The 15,415-nt window shown below is 34.8% G+C and overlaps 1 pseudogene; it reads right to left on the bottom strand.

Annotated features, from left to right (window-relative positions):
* Positions 1 to 9,739: 9,739 nt before the first annotated feature.
* Positions 9,740 to 10,233, bottom strand: LOC115030862 (heterogeneous nuclear ribonucleoprotein H2-like; annotated as a pseudogene).
* Between the last annotated feature and the right edge of the window lie 5,182 nt (positions 10,234 to 15,415).

Raw genomic sequence — 15,415 nt, 5'->3', positions numbered from 1 at the left:
TGATGCCCAACAATGCCATACTCTGTTACATATGCAACTGGAGCCATGGGTCCCTCCATGTGTACTCTTTGGTTGGTAGTTTATTCCCTTGGAGCTCTGGGGTGTTTCGCTGGTTGATATTGTTGTTCTTCCTATGGGGTTGCAAACCCCTTCAGCTCCTTCAGTGCTTTCTCTAACTCCTCCATTGAGGACCCCATGCTAAGTACAAGGGTTGGTTACAAGCATTTGCCTTTGTCTTTATCAGGCTCTGGCGAAGCCTCTCAGGAGACAGCTATAACAGGTTCCTGTCAGCAAGGAACCTTGGCATCCACAATAGTGTCTGGGTTTAGTGTCTGTATATGGGAAGCATCCCCAGGTGGGACAGTCTCTGGGATGGCCTTTCCTTTAGGCTCTGTCCCACACTTTGTCCCTGCATTTCCTTTAGACAGGAGCCCTTTTGGGTTAAAATTTTGGAGATGAGTAGGTAGTCCCAATCCCCAACCAACTGCCTTGCCTAAACTGTGGATATGGTCTCCCTCTCCTTTGTTGGGCAATTCAGCTAATCTCATCCCTGTTGGATCCTGGGAGCTTCTTGCTTTCCTGGCATCTGGGACTTGCTGATGGTTACCCACATAAACCCCTCTCTAATTGCTACACAGGTCTGTTCAAATCCCTGGCCCTCTGTATATCATCCTTGTTTTCTCTCATTCTTGATCCTGCACAACATCTTCCTCCTCCTTCTCCTTACATCCTCCCAAGTACCTCCTACCCTCTACCTCCCATGAGTATTTTGTTCCCCCATCTGAAAAGAATTGAAGTATCCACATTTTGGTCTTCATTCTTCTTGAGCTTAAAATGATTTGTGAGTTTTATCTTAGGTATTCCAAGCTTTGGGGCTAATGTCCAATTGTCAGTGACTGTATAGCATGTGTGTTCTTTTGTGATTAGATTACCTCATTCAGGATGGTATCTTCTAGTTCTATCCATTTGCCTAAGAATTTCATGAATTCATTATTTTTAATAGCTGAGTAGTACTCCATTATGTAAATATGTCACACTTTTTGTATCCATTCCTCTGTTGAGGGACATCTAAGTTTTTTCCTGCTTCTGGCCATTATAAATAAGGCTGCTATGAACATAGTGGTGCATGTGCCCTTGATAATTCTTGTAGCATCTTTTGTGTATATGCCCAGGAGTGATCTCAGGTAGTACTATGTCCAGTTTTCTGAGGAAAAACCGTACTGATTTCCAGAGCACTTGTACCAGCTTTCAATCCCACCAGCAATGGAGGAGTATTTCTTTCTTTACATCCTCGCCAGCATCTGCTGCCACCTGTGTTTTTGATCTTAGCCATTCTGACTGGTGTGAGGTGAAATTTCAGGGTAGTTTTGATTTGCACTTCCCATATGGCTAAGGATGTTGAACATTTCTTTAGTTGCTTCTTGGCCATTCAGTATTCCTCAGTTGAGAATTCTTTGTTTAGCTCTGTACCCCATTTTAAGAGTGATATTTGGTTCTCTGGAGTCTAACTTCTTAAGACCTTTGTACATACTGGATATTAGCTTTCTATTGGATGTCGGATTGGAAAGATCTTTTCCCATCTGTTGGTTGCTGTTTTGTCCTATTGACAGTGTCCTTTGCCTTACAGAAGCTTTCCAATTTTACAAGGTTTCTTTTGTCCATTGTTGATCTTACAGCATAAAATTAACTCAAATAAATCAGTAGTCTTCCTTTATTAAAAAATAAACAGGCTGAAAAAATAGGGAAAAAACACCCTTCACAATAGTCACAAGTAATATAAAATACCTTGGTGTGCCATTGACCAAGCATGCTAAAGATCAGTATGACAAGAACTTTAAGTTCCTGAAAAAAGACATTGAAGATCTCAGAAGGTGGAAAGAACTCCCAAATTCATGGATTGGTAGGGTTAATATATAAATATTGTCATCTTGCTGAAAGCAATTTACAGATTCAATGGAGTCCTCATCAAAATTCCAACTCAATTCCTCATAGAAAGAGCTAATTACAAATTCGTTTGGAAAAACTAAAATCCCAGAAAATTGAAAATTTTTCAATAATAAAAGATCTTCTGGAGGAATCACTTTCCCCGACATCAAGCTGTATTACATTAATAGTGATTAAAAAAAACCTGTATGTTATTTGTATAGTGTCAGGCAGGTAAATCAATGGAATAAAAATGAAGTTCCAGAAATGAACCCATAAGCCTATGGTCACCTTCTCTTTGGCAAAGGATCTAAAACCATCCAGTAGAAAAAAGACTGTATTTTCAACAAATGGTGCTGGTTAAACTGGAGGTCAGCATGTAGAAGAATGTGTATGGATCCATTCTTAACTCCTTGTACAAACCTCAAGTCCAAGTGGATCAAGGACCTCCACTTAAAACCAGATACACTGAATATAATAAAAGATAATGTGGGGAAGAGCCTCGAACACATGAGCAGAACACCAATGGTTTATACTCTAAGATCAAAAATTGATAAATGAGACCAACTTTGATTTGTCAATGTGTTCAGAATTTTATTAACATTTTTAAATTAATTTTAACATTTAGAAAACTTATAAACTCCTATAAATTGAAAGGAAATCATATTTTCTTTGATCTATAATATGAAATTTATTGTTTCCAACAGAAGTTGTTTCTTTTATTTTATTCCAATTATGTCATGTATATATCTCTTAAAGTTATTGTACTGACTTGTCAAGTCTACAAAAGTATAATAATACTAATTTTTGTAGCAGTTCCTGTTTTAGTTGGAAAGGTGTAATAATTATATTTATGAGCAATAATTAATATACATTTACCACTAAATAAACTTCATTTTATTATTAATTTTTAATACTAATTGAATAAAAATTATATACACTTTGTAAGATTTGTTCATTTGTTTTTTCTACATTTCTGGAATAAAATAAAATAGATAATTAGGATTATTTTAAAACCAGTCTTATGAAAAATTACCAAGTAATTATTTCAGTTAAAAATTAAAATTCATATTAAGCCATATTTCTAAATGTTTTGTTGTTGTTTTTGTTTTACTGTTTAAGAATTCTACAAATAATTTTTCATGTCTGGATATTCAAAATTAAGTCTTATTTTACAATTGTGATGCATTGATTGCTTCAAATATTAAATGTTCTCTTAGGGATATTGAAGACAATAAGAAATAATTTATAGTCACACTCATTCTATTCCATGCCATGGTATAGTAACTGTCGTATACCTGTTATACTCAAGTATATGATAAATCTCAAAATCTCTAATTGCATAGTACACAATTTTTTCTTTGATCCTGAATCTACTTCAGGAGCCAAGTGCCAGATGAGTATAGTACTTACATAGAATTTTGGTAATCTAATCACCCTGTTAAATGAATATAAGAACCAAGAATATCAAATATGAATATTATATCTAACAGCTGTCTAAAGTATTAATATTAATCTATTTTTATACTATATTATCAATGTAAAACCCAATAACTTTCCAATTAGTCAATAAAACTAATTGAGAAAGGAATAATGGGGGAAATGAGGGCAAATAATCACCGACAGAAAGGCTAAATGCTTCTGTAAGAAAATCTAAAAATCTCCAAAAAAAGGAATCAAGGAATATAGTAGAGATAAAAATTTCCATATTCCTGAAGTACAGAAGCAATAGTATTAAAATCTCTATATAATTGTCAGCAACATAAGAATTCAATACACACATTATCAAAATATCAATGATATTCTTTAGTAAAAAATGAGATGTTACCATTCATATAAAAGAATAATTAGCCAAAGTAATTTGATTATATGAGCAACAATGGATATATTATAACATCTGAGTTTAAAGTATACAACAAAATTGTAGATTAAAGATGAAACCTAATCCTGGCACTGTTACTGAGACTAAGAAACTATGGTTTCACAGGTCAAAGGCCCCAGGAAGGAACCTACTCTACATATTCTGGTAAATGAACATAGTATTATTTAAATGACTTTATGACCTCTTTTATATTTATAGGCTAATGCATCTCTCAACCTTTATGAAAGAAGCTTCTTTAAAAATAAATTGCAATTAAAGCAGAAACACTGAAGTGGTCAAGGTGTAAAGACTGAAAGATTATGGAGTGCTTGGTACTCAGTGGGACATCTGTTTTAATCTCCCCTCTCCAAAAGTTCAGCTATTATTTTGAAAGAGAGTATAAAAGCTGTGTAAAAGCATGAGGAAATGGATGACTAAAAGGAAACTGTTTTATTGACACAACAGGATAATTACACATATGAACTCACCATAGTTGTGATGAGTTTACAAGTCTGTGTAAGTTTAAGACAGACTGTCTTCTCTTCGTGGAGATGAGAATTTGGTATGGGATTCCACCCATAGCTGAAGAACTAGAGTCAGTTGATAGCTGCTCCTAGAGGATGGATCGGTTCTTTTAAGTGTATGACGTTTTGAAGGTTGACTACACTGTAATGGAAGGCCACATCTGATAGACAATAAGAGTAGCAGATATTGAAACTGGAAGAGAGAGAGAGAGAGAGAGAGAAAACACAGAATTCAATGGGTGAGTAAGAGAGAAGTATATTTATGAAGAATTGGGAAAGGTAGTGAATGTGATCAAGTGCATTATAAAAAATAATTTAAGAACTAATAGAAGGAATAATAAAATATCATGCATGGACACATTATTCAATAGAATAAAAAGCAGTAATAAATTAAAATAGCCACAAATTTTGAAGAAATTATACAAACACACAATAGAGGAGAAAAAACCTCATTAACAAGTTGCATTACTCAATATATATATATACATATATATATATATGCATACGCATATACATATATAAACCTTTATAGAACTAAAATCAAAGCCTTGAATAATAAAATATGCCTATGAACTTAATGAGATTCAAAACTGAGACTACTAGATAAACACAAAGGAAACAATTCTAGATACAAACGTAGACATGAACTTTATGACCCATCCATTAATATCATAAGAAACAATTCCAAGTGTTGCCAAATAAAATGGCATGATATTAGAAAGGTTCTTCACAGCCAGGAAAGTAATTAGTTGAGGTAAGAGACAAACTACAAAATGGGATAAAATATTTCAAGCCACTCATTCACAAAGGATTAACATTTAGACTATAGATAGAACTAAAACACCCAAACAACACTCATACAGATAACTAAATCAATAAATGGGCAGTGAACTGAACACAGTTCTCAAAAGAACGTAAGTGGTCTGTCATTATATAAAAACATGTTTCATACCTTTAGTCTTCAGGGAAACACAAATAATATATGAATTGAGAATTATTTTATTCCTATTAGTACAGCTATTATCAATGAATAAACAAAGAAACAAAAACACTTCCCATTCAAATATATGGAAATAAAGACACTTCAATGATCTTTAGTGAGAAATGTAGATTTTTAATAGTGACTATGAAATTTCACAAACTATTAAAAATCAAAATACCAGATGTTCCAGCTATACTATTCCTGGGTACATACCAAGAAGGTTCAAAGATACATAGCCATGCTTAGTGTAGCACCAGACACAATTACCAAATTAAGTATGTATCTTAGATGCCCATCAGTAGATTAATAGCTAAGGAGGATTTGGTTTATAATAAAATATATAAAGTATAATATGTTGTTTTTCAAAAAATATGAATATATATATTTATTCACCACAGATCACAGATAAGGTATCAATGAAAAACCAAAACTAAATGAAAAACAAAAACAAAAACATATCTCTTCAAGTACTTCTTAGTGAACCAATAAGTTTACTGGAGTTAGTAACAAAAACATGTGTCCGAAGGGCAGCTAAATGACTGAATGTCCTTCATGTATGGCAACTTCTTAAGATCCTGCATCTCTACAGCTTCCTGAGAAGAAATGTGTGTTCATTTTCCAAAGGAAACTTGCCTGTCCCTCACATTTGTTACTATTCATTTAATCTTGGAGATGTGGCTCGGGACCTCATAAGTTTCAGGAGCTTCCTGATCCTATTCAGTTTTATTTGCTTCCTGAAATTTCCTTCCAGGAGGGAATACATACACAGTCCAGTTATTTTATTCACTATGAAAAAAGGTATTATTTTCATAAAATTGAATGATTTAATTAATGATCAACATGTTAAGACAAATAAACTGTACCTGAGACAACATGTACTGAATATTTTCAGTTTTATGAAGAATTTAGGGAAAAATAGACATGAAATAAGAGATTATAAAAAATGTAGCAAACAGTAAGTGAAGCTCTAAGGTGGTATAAGAAGTTAATAGAATGTGTATGATGAAAATATTTTATAACCATGTTCCAAAAATGTCACAATAATTACTTTATATAATTACCGTGTACTAATAAAATCTTTTACTGTCATTTTTCTCGATCAATCAGTATATCAAATAATTTGCTCATCAAACTTCCAGATTATTTTATCAGAAAGTAATATAAAAATACTGAATGACAATAAGAAACAGAACGTCCAGAATTTCTGTGATAATTCTGAAGGAAAAAAAAAAGATGAAACTTAAAACATTAGGAACACATATTCTTCTCTAGTATTGAACACATGATGTTTATGCAAGAAAGTAATATAATGTCTTTGAAATCCTAAAATAGATCCACAGTTTATTCTTACCAGTTATCTGAGAAAAATAGAGACTGAAGTGGCATGAACAATTTTAAATTCTTATAAACAGAATTCAGCCACATAAATACTATGCTTCACAATACGCCAAGTAACTGCAAATGAACTGAAACTTAACAGAAGGTTAAAGTAAAAAGTTTTAAAAAATCACATAGGGACAGAATGAGTTTAAAGTATGCTCAAATTTATAAAAGTGACAACATTTATTAAAATATAAATTTAATTCAATGAAGAATGTGAGTTTGTTGTTAAAAATAGGGAATATGAACATTTGGAGTTAACACAGATTTAATTAAAATTCATGACTTAGAGAAGAAGTTATTGATTATGGACCATTAGTTCTTATTTTAATTTGAATCTCATCTACAAAAAAAAAATAGTACCTAATATTTTAGTCATTATGTAAAGAATTTTTCAATGCTTGTTTTGCTACAATTCCAATTACTCATTTTTGTTTGTTTGTTTGTTTTGTTTTGTTTTTTGGTTTTTTTTTCCTGTAGTTTAAAAATACAGGTTTACTTTTTCTGGAGCATCTAGTTGTTGTGGGTTGTATGATAAATATATATTTAACTTTTAAAAATTGTCAAAAGTGATTTTATTTATTTTCCATTTTTATTACTATTATATTGGTTTCAGATGTATTCTTTCCCCTCAATACTTGATGTGATCATTCTCTTTAATCTTAATAAAGTAATGTACCATGAAAATAATCTTCAGAGCCTGAAGAGATAGATTTATTTACCTTGGTTAGAAATCAGAAAATATTTATATGTATTGAGACATTTGACATCTTGTAAAGAGATATTATTTCTTCTGCCAAGTAGAAAAAAATAAAAATCTTAAGTATATAATAAAAAGGGAAATATATATCCAGTTAAACTGTGCATTAAATAGACATGGACACATTACTATGGGTATGGATTTATTAAACTACTCTTCTTAAAAACACTGATGGGAATAGGAAATTTACATAAAATTGTAAAAATTTCTTGGGCTGAAATGGCCTCAAAAAGAATATCCAAATGGTTAAAATCTGTATCAAATCATTAGGGAGGAACACATAAATTAGGCTACTATTAGATATCATTGTACAGCTACCAACTTTTCCTAAATCAATCACATTTTCTAAAGTATTGGCAAAGAATAATGTAACTGACACAGTCACACAGTGCTAAGAGAATCCACATTGACTGAAATCTTGCAGGAAATTGTTGACTTGAACATGTGTGAAATCTTAGCAACATGGAATGTTCTCATATAGCTGATATGAACAAGAAAAGCAAAAATCAAGAATTACATTAAATTAAAACAATATATTATATTGTAATTTATATATTTTTTTAATATTTTAATCCTCTTTTTCCTATCTCCTGACTCCTTCATGATTCCTACCAAACTTACTACCTCCCCACTTATAGTCTTCTTTCCTTTTCTGTTTCAAAAGAGCCCAATCTAACACAAACAAAAACAACAGCAATAACAAAACCCAAAGAAGTAAAAACAAAACTTACAAAATAAAAACCACCAAAATTTCCACAAAACAAAAATTAAAACAAGTAAAAAATGATCAATAAGACAAAAAAAAAATCATGAAAGAAACAAAAACGAAACCAAAACTCCACAAATTTTCATTGTGTTCATTTTTGTTTGCTAACTATCATTGAGAATGTGGCCTTCCCTGAGTTTTGTTTCATATACCCCGTTGATACACCACTGGAGAAAAACAATTTTCACATTGCCAGCAGATATTTTTAAATAGTTCCTTATTTAGGGGTAAGACCCAGGTACACTTTGCCCTTTCAGTACTGGGATCCTATCTGGCTAGAATATCTGAAGGTCCTTTTCAGGCTCACAATCACTCCGAGTTTACATGTGCATCAGTCCTGCAGTGTCTGGAAGACCCTCTTCCCTTGGAGTTAAACTACTTACAGCTGTGTGCTCCAAATTCTCTGCATTGTCTTCACTCTGCATTGTCCAGTTGTGGATCTCTTCTCATATTACTACAAGAAGAACCTTCTCTGATGTAGGTTGAGCAAGACTCTAATCTATTGATGTATGATTTTTTTAAATGTATACAGAAAATAAATGAATTAAAAATAGATTTTGAATTGGAATACTGTTAGGCATGTAATACAGAATTTTTGGGGATCACTACTAGCACATTGTTCTTCAGCAAACTCGCTGATTTTAACTTCGTAGTAAAATTATCACAATACTTCAAATTTTATATTTATAAAATGCATGCTTATTTTAAATATGCTGTACATAATTAAAGGGATTTAAAATCCATAGAAGTCAAGATATATAATGTTATCTCTGTGTATGGATTATTTTTCAAGTAAAAGGGAGTCAAGCTCCATCTTTTTGACAAGGTTCATTTAGCACAATACACCTGAAAACAAATCACAATACAATAAGAGACTGAAATCAAGGCCTCAGAATTTCATACAAACACCAAGACCAAAAATCCTAAAAAGTAATGGTGTTGCCTCTCAAAACTTCTCCCTTAACTTAAAGAAAAAAGAGCTTAAATCTCACGTGCCTTACAGGTTATCAAATGAATGTAGAATTAACAAACTTGCCAAATACTTCACTTTTAATTGTAGACAAAGCTCCTATAGTTTTGCAAAAGGCATGTCTTTTCAACATGTATCAACAGTGTTCAATATATATGTATATATATACATACATACATACATACATACATACAACATTTAGCTGGTGTAGCCTAAATACACTTACTATGTATGTACATCCTACAGTAACTACAGAAAGCTAGGAATTAAGTTTAACAGTTACAGTTCACTCAACTTTGCCCTATCATCTTAGGTGACTGTTATGTTCAACAATGAACCTTCTTTGATCAATGCCAATGTTCACTTAAGAGAGCATGCATAAAACCACAAGGCTGGATTTCAAAAACTATTAAACTGAAGAGTTTTAAAACCTTTCTTTTTGACCAAGGGTCAGTGATCAAAATCAGTTACATTCCCCATTCACCACTCATACTAGACATGCTAGACACGCCTCCCATTCTACCTACCCTCATCAATGCTCAGCATACACTACTTTAGGAGCTGCTACTCACTGCTCCTTGGCTACCTATGCAATGTTTGATGGAAAATCACTGGAGTTTTCCTGGAAAACTTGGTCATATCTGCTTATGCTGCTCTGGCCACTGTAGCCAACTACCACTCAACTGCTGACTGGCTGGCTGGGTCACCATAACTGTACTGGATTGACAAGCCCATGCCTCCCATCGTTTGGCTACCATAAGCACAACCACATGCTCCAGCTGTAGAATTCAAGAAGAGTTCTACATATCTGTGTAGCATATTTGCTTTATCTTTTTACATATATGCTATAGCATCTTCATGGGTTCCAAACTCAACATCTGCTTCACTAGTTACTCTGACATCAGGAACAATCTGAATATGTACTCTCACAGGGTTGAGTGGTGAAAAAATACATAAATGTCATTCTCAGTATCTCTGTATGGTAATTCACTCATGTGTACACAGTGCTCCATTATACTCTGGAAAGTAGAGCAACCATTCCCATATCTGTGATCAGACATTCCTGTGCTCTTTCTTTTCTTTTCCTTTCCTTTCCTTCCCTCTCCCTCTCCCCTCCCCCTCCTTCTCCCTCTCCCCCTCCCCCTCCCCTTCCCTCTCTCCCATTCCCCTCTCCTCTCCTCTCCTCTCCTCTCCTCTCCTCTCCTCTCCTCTCCTCTCCTCTCCTCTCCTCTCCTCTCCTCTCCTCTCCTCTCCTTCTCCTCTCCCTCTCCTCTCCCTCTCCTCTCCCTCTCCTCTCCCTCTCCTCTCCCTCTCCTCTCCCTCTCCTCTCCCTCTCCTCTCCCTCTCCTCTCCCTCTCCTCTCCCTCTCCCCCTCCCCCTCCCCCTGCCCCTCCCCTCTCCCTCTCCCTCCTCTCCCCCTCCCCCTCCCCCTCCCCCTCCCTCTCCCCTCTCCCTCTCCCCCTCCCTCTCCCTCTCCCTCTCCCCCTCTTCCCCTTCCCCTCTCCCTCTCCTCTCCCTCTCCTCTTCCTCTCCTCTCCCTCTCCTCTCCCTCTCCTCTCCCTCTCCTCTCCCTCTCCTCTCCTTTTCCTCTTCCTTTCCTTATGAATACCATGGTCTTGTTAGCACTGAAAGAAAATAAGTCTTCCTCTGCAGATGCCATGAGTCAATGGCTGTGGCCAAAGCTAACCAACTGTCATATTGAGAATTCTGCTATACTTACCTTACAAAGGATCATCCAGTTTGACTTATTAATGACTTATAACCCTGGATATATGGGCAGATAGGATATAATATTCTCTCCTGAATATCTTTATGACATCTAAAAACTCTTAATGTGCCTGGAAAGAGGCTAGAATATGTGTAGTCTGGAGAAATTTTGAGTGGCGTCCTCATCTATGTAATGACTGCAGGAAGCTCTATTCCCTGATGCCTTTGACTTTTCAGTTTTGCAGATTTAGAGTGGCTACTACCCTGTAAGGAACCCTCACCTATATTTTATCAGAAACAAGCACAATAAAGCAATTGGTTCTCCAGAGTGCTGATTTGTGGAATCTTGTGGTCGTTTCTTCTTAGGACCTGAGGAGAAGGGATGGAAATCACTCAAGTATCCCTCGGTGAAGGAATTTTAGTAACAGCTGCTGTTACTGTCACAGAGTTCATACTCCTTCAGGGAAAAAAATATCCTTGGGGAACATATGTGAGAACAATTATTTTTAAGTGAAACATTTCATTTTTGAAGATATTCCTGCTGGTTCAGTTGATTTATATCCCCATTCTTTATTTAGAAAATCATATCATTAAATTAATTTTTACATTTTTCAAATTACTCAACTTGTAGAATGTTGCAGAAATTTACAAAAACCATTCCCAAATTCAAGGCTGCAAGGTTATTTTGTTGGGAACTTATTGATCCTCATGCACTTGACTTTATGTGCTTTGAAGGTTATGCATGCTAAAATTTCTTTGCCTGTGTTTTTTTGTATGGAGTCTTAGGGACTTTTATTACTTAATTTTCTAATTTTGGAAAAGATGTACAAATGCTTTCTGAGGTAATTATTGACCATGTCTGCAGCTAGCCACTTGAGGAAAGCATTCATGTTCATACTCTTCACTCATCATTGTGCTTGTCAGTAAAATGTGCAATAAATATTGAATAAAGAGGATAGCATTAATCGGGGATACATTTAGACCTTCATCTAAGTACATTACTCATATTTTAAAGCAACCATGTACATTCTCTTCATCAGTTATAGATAATCTTTTGCTGATCATAGAGTAAGAATTAACATACTCTATGCTTTAGTGTTAAAATGGTATCTCTAAGTATGGTCTCATTCCCCAAGAAGAACAATGCTTCTGACAAGATGGAAGTTACCACTGAGGTTTCCCTGGTGTCAGGCTGGTAGCCAACTCACTTGAAGAGATGAGAATAAACACTTGGATGCAGATTGGCTTTACGAACTTGGATCAGACTTTGAGGGAGTCTATTGTGAGGTGGCCCATTGTCAGTATATTTTTAAAAACAGGTTTTAAATTTAGGAAGAGGTTTCAAGGCATCAGTCAAGTTCTAGGTTCATAATAAAGCTTAACATTTGCCTACATAGTAACTTCTTTACAAAGTTCATTTTACCACAAGGGTGGGGCCTAATGTTGAAGGGCTCATAGTCTAGTGTAAACTCTGCCTAAGATAGAATTGAGGTGAATATGCTATAAAGATCATGATACATCTCCCTTAAGGATGGGTTATATATATATATATATATATATATATATATATATATATATATATTCTTTATATGTTAAATATTTCCCTCTCTCTCTTCTCTCTCTCTCTCTCTCTCTCTCTCTCTCTCTCTCTCTCTCTCTCTCTCTCTCTCTCTCTCTCTCTCCTGTCTCTGTCTCTCTCACTCCCCCCCCCATGCACATGGTTTCTCCTAAAAATGACAGAGTAGATATAGCCACAATACCACAACAGAATGATTTGATAAACAAGGTGTGAACACCTTAGAGATAAGGATAAATGTTTCTGGGATAAACATTCTTGGAATTTGGGTGACACCTACCTTTAAAGCAAATATTGGGTAGGTCTTCCACCACAGATAGCAAAAAAGGTAACAAGGTCATTAACAAAATCCACTCCCAGTTTTCTGGATGGAATGCAGGTATTCGATTTTATCTCATTCATTAAGGAGAAAACACTGCATGATTAACATTCCTGTTTCTCTTGGTGCTTATCTGTGAATACAAGGCCCTCCAAACCTTCTATGTTATTTCCTTAGAAACATTTCTTCTGAAATCTGAATAGTAGCTAAGATAGTCATAGTCATCTGGATCCCACACAACTGGGGGCTGAATTTAAAAAGGAGGGTTTTAGTGTTTTCTATCTTTTATTTATTGAAAAATTAAGCTAAAATATGATTACATCACTTCTATTCATTGACCTCTATCTGACTCTTCCCATGTCTCCCTTTACTCCCTTTAAAATGGACTACTTTCTTAATACATACATACATACATACATACACACATGACATGCTGAATCCATTTAGTGTGATTTGTATATGGCTTATAACTTGGCATACAATAATCAAACAACTCCGTGCTCATCCTTGGAAGAGGCTAAATCTCCCTCTTTTAGCAGCCATCACTGTTCACACCTTGTTTATCAAATCATTCTGTTGTGGTATTGTGGCTATATCTACTCTGTCATTTTTAGGAGAAACCATGTGCATGGGGGGGGGAGTGAGAGAGACAGAGACAGGAGAGAGAGAGAGAGAGAGAAGAGAGAGAGGGAAATATTTAACATATAAAGAATATATATATATATATATATATATGATTTTAGGAAAATATAAAGTAATTCATTTACTTTAGTATTTATGAACACACTTAAAATCATTTGCAGCCCTGTCTCCTGGATTGACCTTCCTCTTCCCTTTTTAATTAGAGATTTCCTTCCATTTTCCCCTTTTCTAAGAAACTATGTCTGAAATGAAATAGCTTAATTTCATCCAAGTAGAATCCATTATAATGAATCTAATCAAACATTTACTACCGTGAATGTTTGTTGCTCAGAAATATGTAGGCCCAGGATGCTGAAAATAATACACATTTTAGAGAATGTCTAAAACTTTCTGCCACATAACTAAACCTCCAAAGGTTCTAACTTTTATTGTTTAGTAAATTCAGATAGTCTAAAATTGTGTGATTTTTACAGCATCATTTAGTATATTTGAGGGCTATTTTATTGAATTGGCTTTTCCTGTCCTGTTATTTTATCTAACTAAAATTATAACAAAGTTCTGCTAAAGATAGTTCAGCATTTTATTTCCTGAAGGGACATTAGGAAAGAGTTTCTGTGTAGGCTTACATATGTTTCCTTACTGAGAAAATGATGAGGATAATATAACTTAATACGCTTATTTTATAATTTTATGACTATGTTTTTCTTTTCTTTTGGCATGGTTTCAAAAATTACATTAAATCTTTTTTAGTTCCGTATAGGATTTTCCTGTATCTTATACTAAAATTTTCTTCTATTAAAAATTAATTTCTGAGTAGTACTCCATTGTGTAAATGTACCACATTTTCTGTATCCATTCCTCTGTTGTGGGACATCTGGGTTATTTCTTACTTCTGGCTATTATAAATAAGGCTGCTATGAACTACTCAGCAATTTAAAACAATGAATTCATGAAATTCTTAGACAAATGGATGGGTCTGGAGGATATCATCCTGACTGAGGTAACCCAATCACAAAAGAAGTCACTTGATATGCACTCACTGATAAGTGGATATTAGTCCAGAAACTTAGAATACCCAAGATACAATGTGAAAAACACATGAAACTCAAGAAGAAAGAAGATCAAAGTGTGGATACTTCGCTCCTTCTTAGAATGGGTAACACAATACTCATGGAAGGAGTTACAGAGACAAAGTTTAGAGCTGAGACGGAAGGAAGGACCATCCAGAAACTGCCCTACCTGGGGATCCTTCCCATATACAACCACTAAGCCCAGACATTATTGTATATGCTAGAAAGATTTTGCTGACAGGACGTTGATATAGCTGTCTCTTGTGATGCTATACCCATTCCTGGCAAATACAGAAGTGGATGCTCACAGTCATCTATTGAATGGAACACAGGGCCCCTAAAGAAGGAGTTAGAGAAAGTATCCAAGGAGCTAAAGGGGTCTGCAACCCTATAGGAGGAACAACAATATGAACTAACCAGTACCCCCTGCCCCCCGAGCTGTGTCTCTAGTTAGGAGAGGCCCTTGGTCTTGCAAAGATCGTATGTTTCAGTACAGGGAAATCGAGGGCCAGGAAGTGGGAGTGGGTGGGTTGGTGAGCAGGGCAGGGGTAGGGTATAGGATATAGGGTATAGGGTATAATGCTTTGGGGATAGCATTTGCAATGTAAATAAAAAATATCTAATAAAAATTAATTTCTAGCAATATATCTTCTGTGTTATAAGTACTTCTCCATGTACTAACAGATAAGTATAGGTCTCACACCACCTCAAAGACCTTGTTTCTCACTACAAATGGCAGCTACCACAGTGATATATAAATGGTCAAAAGGCAGAAAATGTTTTATGGTCTGATTCCCAGCCCCAGTTGTTACATATAAACTTCTATGCCTAAAAGTCTGGGAAACCACCGAACCATAGACAGTCAGATCCAGAGATTTAGATTAATAATATTTTTACCTGAATTAGACTCATATAATGGCCCTACATGTGAGGTG

The sequence above is a fragment of the Mus caroli genome, unplaced genomic scaffold (genome assembly GCF_978045245.1).
Source record: "Mus caroli unplaced genomic scaffold, Mus_caroli_1 scaffold_6, whole genome shotgun sequence".
Lineage (NCBI taxonomy): Eukaryota > Metazoa > Chordata > Mammalia > Rodentia > Muridae > Mus > Mus caroli.
The sequence above is the reverse complement of the archived record's forward strand: the minus strand, read 5'-3'. Positions and strand labels throughout refer to the sequence as shown.